Source organism: Peromyscus eremicus, chromosome 11 (assembly GCF_949786415.1).
Source record: "Peromyscus eremicus chromosome 11, PerEre_H2_v1, whole genome shotgun sequence".
In the NCBI taxonomy this organism is placed as follows: domain Eukaryota; kingdom Metazoa; phylum Chordata; class Mammalia; order Rodentia; family Cricetidae; genus Peromyscus; species Peromyscus eremicus.
In genome coordinates, this window is record NC_081427.1 from 61,987,004 (window position 1) to 61,993,325 (window position 6,322).

General features: G+C 40.7%; 1 long non-coding RNA gene across 1 annotated transcript; it reads left to right on the forward strand.

Moving 5' to 3' along the window:
- Positions 1-344: 344 nt before the first annotated feature.
- On the forward strand, positions 345-2,852 carry LOC131921772 (uncharacterized). The gene is made up of 2 exons (XR_009382088.1): positions 345-437; positions 2,603-2,852. It is a non-coding gene; the product is annotated as an uncharacterized LOC131921772 (long non-coding RNA).
- Positions 2,853-6,322: the final 3,470 nt, after the last annotated feature.

Here is a 6,322-nt window from a genome sequence, read left to right on the forward strand (position 1 = left end):
ACATCCCGTCCGTTCCTCTCTTTGTGCCAGCAGCAGAAGGAGAAGCCGTGGGGTGGAGTAATGGAATTCCACGGGACACTGGACAACTGTCACTTCGTCAGTTTGTGAGCATGCACTTGTGTTTGGAAATTTCCAACCACGCGAAAAAACCAGGAGGGAGCGTCTAATTCAGGTCAAGAGAACAGAAAGTCTTGTGAAACTTTGTCAGGAAGGGCCATCCAAAGCTGACTTCAGAAATACATGGAGGTTTGTTCTTACCATCTGGGCCTTTGTGACGTCAAGGGTTTTTAAGAGTGGTGAGGAAGATAAATCACGGGATAAAGTCCTTTGCAAGAGAAGCGGGCGAGGAATCGTCCAGGGATGACAGACATGCCAGGGCTGCAGTGGAAAATTTTCAGGGCTCGGCCCTCCAGCTCATCTCCAGGACACTGCCCCCTGTACGGAAGTGCCCAGAACAGAGCACACAAGGCCTTTTCCAAACTGCAAAAATCAAAAATCTTCAGGAAAGAGAAAAATGAACAGATTAATTCTTTTTTTATTTCTTAATAGTTCCTTCAACTTGTATAGACAAAGAACGAGTAACATTTGGAAATAACCCAAGGATTTTCTTTTGTGTTTGTGCTTGCCAGCACACCTGAGTACAGTCGAACTGTTAAGAATTATCTAATCTGACTTTACAGGTGGCTTCAGGGAGGGACGCTTATCTGATCGCTCAAGGGCAAGTCGGGTATAAAATATGCTTTGTGAAAAAGTCTGCCGGATTTTGACATGACACATTGTACTGTAACAATGAAGGCTCTGATAGCGAGATCCCTCAGGCCTTTGAGTTTCTTGGTGTTAATTTGGAGAACAAGGACAGAAGATTTTATCTCTGGGCTCCACTATTATGCTTGATTTGGAGGCTCTTTTAAGAAATCTTACCAGTTGTTAATTCAACAGAAACAAAGCAGATAGTTACAGCATCTTTCTATGTGAGATCCAAGATCATTATCTACCTATAAATTTATCTTGTGGTATTCAATCTTTGTTAGCTCGATTTAAGAAATGAATGTTTAGAGATGTAAGCTGATTTGTTGAATACTTTTACATAATAATTTTTCTTCTGTATGTGTGTGAATGTTCTCAAGTTCGATGTGTATTATACTTAATTTCTGCTCTCTCCACCAGCCCTCCAAATTTTCATCATGGCAAATTGCAACTTTATTATTTTACTTACTCAGGGGTCATGACCTTTGAATTCCTTTCCTCTCCCCTTCTCTCTTCTCTTCTCTCCTTTTCTCTTCTTTCTTCTCTTTTCCCTCTTCCTTTCCTTCCCCCTTCTTTTCTTTCTCTCTCTCTCTGTATGTATCTCTCTCTCTTTTTCTATCTCTCTGTCTCTCTCTGTCTCTCTGTCTCTGTCTCTCTCTCTCTGTCTCTGTCCCCCCTCCCTCTCTTTCTCATCTTTCGATACAGTGACTTACTATGTAGCCCTGACTGGTCTGGAATTTACATAGACACTCTCACCTTTCCATCCAAAGTGCTGGAATTACAGACATGTGGTGATATATTGTGTACCCTAATAAATTTGCCTGAAGATCAGGGAACAAGCCACTAGATTAAACATAGAGGCCAGGCAGTGGTGGAACACACCTTTAATCCTAGCACTTGGGAGGCAGAGATCCGTCTGGATCTCTGTGAGTTCAAAACCACCCTGGACTATATGTGATTGACTCAGTCTAGGACAAAAACAGAGCCAGGCAGTGGTGGCACACACCTTTTTTTTTTTTTTTTTTTTTTGGTTTTTCGAGACAGGGTTTCTCTGTGTAGCTTTGCACCTTTCCTTGAACTCACTTGGTAGCCCAGGCTGGCCTTGAACTCACAGAGATCCACCTGGCTCTGCCTCCCGAGTGCTGGGATTAAAGGCGTGCGCCACCACCGCCCGGCGTGGCACACACCTTTAATTTCAGCCCTAGGAAAGCTGAGACAGGAAATGATATGGGTGGGAGGAGAAAGATATATAAGTCACGAGGAGACAGGAACTAAAGGCTTTTCGGCTAAGGAACCTCTTTTGATTAGAGGCCTTTAGTCTAGAGAGCTCTTTCAGACTGAGGAGTTCTAGAGGTCAGAGGTGGCTTGTTCTTTTGTCTCTCTGATCTTTCAGCAAATTTATTAGGGTATCACCACCGACATGGACCACTATGTCAGGCTTTTCTCTTACACTTATATCCCCCCATTCAAATGATCAGCATGTTCCATTGACAATATCTTCAAAAGATCAAGAATCCAATTACCTTCCATTCCCTTCACCAACATCTTCCTGATCCAAGCAACAGTGGTCTGTATAGTAGTGTGAGGGGACACCCTTCTTACTCCATACAATCTAATCTCAATAGAGGGCAATTTTTAAAATTCCTTATATTCTGCCTAAAACATTGTGATAACCTCTAATTTCTTCCACAGTAAAGTCTCTCCAAGTCCTCCAAAAGCTCAGGAAATTCAGACTCTTTCCTCACCCTCCCATTTACATCCCTGACCTCCTGGTACCCAGTGACCTCATATTCTTGACCTTTCTTTGTCCTCTTCCATTCTGATGTCTGAATAATGTCTGTTTCTGAACCCATAGAACTCAGCCACAGAACCAGCAGCCCTGAAGCCAGCAGCGAGCACCCCCTACTCCTCCGAAGTCTCCTGTTGAAAGCACATGCTGTCTCAAGCATGAAGACCAGCTAAATCAGTGATGGAGAGAAAAAGAAGGCAAGATCAGAATTCACAATGTAAATGAAAATAACCATCTGCCACTGATAAAAATCATTTCCCAAGCACTTCATATTTATATTTAACAACCTCACATTCCATTAAAGTTGCAAACTTCATGTGACCCTTCCTGTGCTATTTAAGAGAGAGACAGGAGTCAGAGAGTTTACAGCAGAAGTATTTCTTAGCTAACCTCCTAGAAGGCATATATAGGAAGAACATGATTCCTAGGCATCCAACTAAAGCTCCTGAGGTGCGGTTTTTTTTTTTTTTTTTGAAAATTCTGAGAAATTCTGGTTGGCTTTGGCAGGTCACTATGGTCTTAGCATCGATAACTCCAGCTTATTCAAACAACTGGAAATGATGATAAATTTCCAGACGACTATAACCAAAAAATAGAAATAAATCATCTTTCCAAAGAATACATGTTCTGTAAAACACCCATTGAGAAGCATGGATAAAATTTACTAAAGCAAGCAGAACTATTTTAAACAACTATTCTATAGTTCTTTAGTTAAAAGAAAGCAAACAAACATGACATGTTGTTGGTTGTTTTTGCTCTTTTGGGGGCCCACCACTCAGCTCCCAAATAAATCACACACAGAGACTTATTCTTAATTATAAATGCCCAGCCTTAGCTTGGCTTGTTTCTTGACAGCTTTTCTTAACTTAAATTAACTCATCTATCTTTTGCCTTTGGGCTTTTACTTTTCTCTACTTCTGTATACCTTTCATTATTTCTTACTCTGTGTCTTGCTGTGTAGTAGGTGGCTGGCCCTTGATGTCCTCCTCCTTCTCTGACTGCTTCCTCAAACTCCTCCTTCCAGATTTCTCTTTCTATTCATTCTCTCTGTCTGCCAGCCCCACCTATCATTTCTCCTGCCTTACTATTGGCTGTTCAGTTCTCTATTAGACCATCAGGTGATTTAGACAGGCACAGTAATGCAGTTTCACAAAGTTCAACAAATGCAACATAAACAAAAGTAACACATGTTAAAATAATATTCTCTAACACAAATAAACAGAAAACAACCCACCAACCAACCAAACAGTTGGTAGTAGCTTCTCAGGAGAGGGCGGGGCCTTTCTGGGACTGACTTGTGCACACTCATCCTTTACAAACATGAGAAGGAAAATGAACAGTACCCACATACTCCTAGCGAGCCATCGGAGAAGCAAGCCCAGGAGAACAGAGTGCAGAACAGATCTCCACTAAGAGCACAAAGCCAGTGTTGAACACACCTCCTAAAGGCACAGGGTGGTGTCCAAAGTCTATAGAAGTAAAGCAGCATTATCGACATGAAACTTGGCTTGTGGGGCTGGAGACAAGGCTCAGCAGTCAAGAGCACTTGCTGTTCCTGCAGAGGACCCTGGTTTGGTGCCCAGAACCTACTCAGATGGCTTACAGCCACATGTAGCTCCAGCTCCAGGGAACCTTGCGCTTTCTTCTGGCCTCCATGGGTACCTGTGTATACACGGTATACACACATAAATAATAATTACTCTATTAAAAATAAATCTTTAAAAAACATTCACTTGTTTGTCAGGTACATGTGATTTTATTTTTGCTTAATGTCATCTGTCAAAGTAAACCTTACCTCTTGGCTTAGAGTCCATTTCAACCTTATTCAGAAAATATTATTTCTTTATAATTTTTACAATCTCCTGAGATTCTTATCAACAATGTGAACTGTTTAAAGATTGGTGTTACTTCTTCTCATAAGCATTTTTCATAAAGTAATGCATGTGCAGGTTTGAAATTCAAAGTGGAACCAAAGGAGTTAAGACAGAACAACAGTCTCTCTCCCACCCCACTCCCATCCATGCATCTTCTCTGGTCCTCAATGGGACCCATACTCACTCTTGTCAACTCTCTTCCAGATTTCTGTAAAACTGTATGCTAGCTTTTCATTCAGTGATTAGAATCACATTATTAGCTTCTTACAATGTGTTATAAGTCAACTCATTTACACATTTATCCTGCACATTTTTGTCTTTCTCTTAGGAGCCTTTGTTAATTTTTTTTCAAGAAACTGTAAACATTATTTTCTATGATTCAAGATTCTTCCATACTTCCAAGGATCTATACTTATATATTTACATTGCTAAGTATGATAGCATATTATTCTGCTTTATCCATAAATCTTATACTTTACATGTAATTTGTTCTTATTTTATCTGACACCTTCTGAAAACTTGTGATGTTACAAGAGGGAAATTCAGTAAAAGCAATTAAACAACTGTCTAGGTTCACACACCGGTAAGAGCTTTAATTATATGTAATTGTCTTAGGGTATTTTATTGCTGTAAAGAAACACCATGACCATAGCAACTCCTATAAATAAAAACACTTAATTGAGGTGGCAGCTTACAGTTTCAGAAATTCAGTCCATTATCATCATGGTGGGGAGTATGGCGACGTGCAGGTAGATGTGGTGCTGGAGCTGAGAGTCTTACATCTTTTTTTTTTTAAAAAAACAAAATAAGTTTATTAAAAGAATTTTTCATGATACAATATTATTTAACATGTTTGATGTTTTCAACATTTTCTTTCCTTTTTTTGTAAAATCTTGATAGAGGGAGACATTATGGGGTAAGGGAGAAACTTGGTGCTAGGGAAATTCCCAGGAATCCATAAAGATGACCCTAGATTAGACTACTGGCAATAGTGGAGAGGTGCCTGAACTGGCTTACCCTGATAATCAGATTGGTGACTACCCTGTCATCATAGAGCCTTTATCCAGTAAATGATGGAAGCAGATGCAGAGATCTACAACCAAGCACCAGGCTAAGCTCTGGGAGTCCAGTTGAGGAGAAGGAAGAGGGATTATATGACAGTCCTATATCTTGACTTAGGCAACAGGAAGTTGACTGACTGTCACACTGAGTGAAGCTTGAGAAAAGAGACCTCAAAGCCTGCTCCCAGAGCAACACACTTCCTCCAACAAGGCTGCACCTACTCCAACAAGGCCACGCCACTTAATAGTGCCACTCCCTTTGGAGGCCACTTTCTTCCAGACCACCATAGTGATTAACAGTTGTAAACTATCTCTAGGTTGTGCACTGAAGTTGAAGGTTGTTCATTGTTTTTCACACAATGACAACATAACAGTGTTGACTGCAGAACCAAACAGGGTACTGTCAGTGCAGTTTGCTTCTTATTGTGTGTGTTATGTTGACGATTCCCTGGTATCCCCTTACTTTGTTTGCATCCTGCCCACTAACATCTTTTAACATCACGAGGGTAGCACTAAATCTCTCTTTTTCTTTTTTTCTTTTCTTTCTTTCTTTCTTTCTTTCTTTCTTTCTTTCTTTCTTTCTTTCTTTCTTTCTTTCTTTCTTCTAAGCTATTCATTATCCTGCTGCATGGGATCTGGTTTCATCCTTTGGCTTCCTGCTCAGTCCTCTGCAAGGCTGGGTCATCTGTCTCTTACATCTTGTTTCCCTCTGTCTGGGGTTAATGTCTAATCATTGTGAGATAACATATATCCTCAACATGCTCTAAGAACAGCAGGAGAGGGACGGGGAGAGGGCTCAGCCAGTGAAAGTGCTGGCCAGGCAAACCTAATTACCTAAATGCAATCTCTGG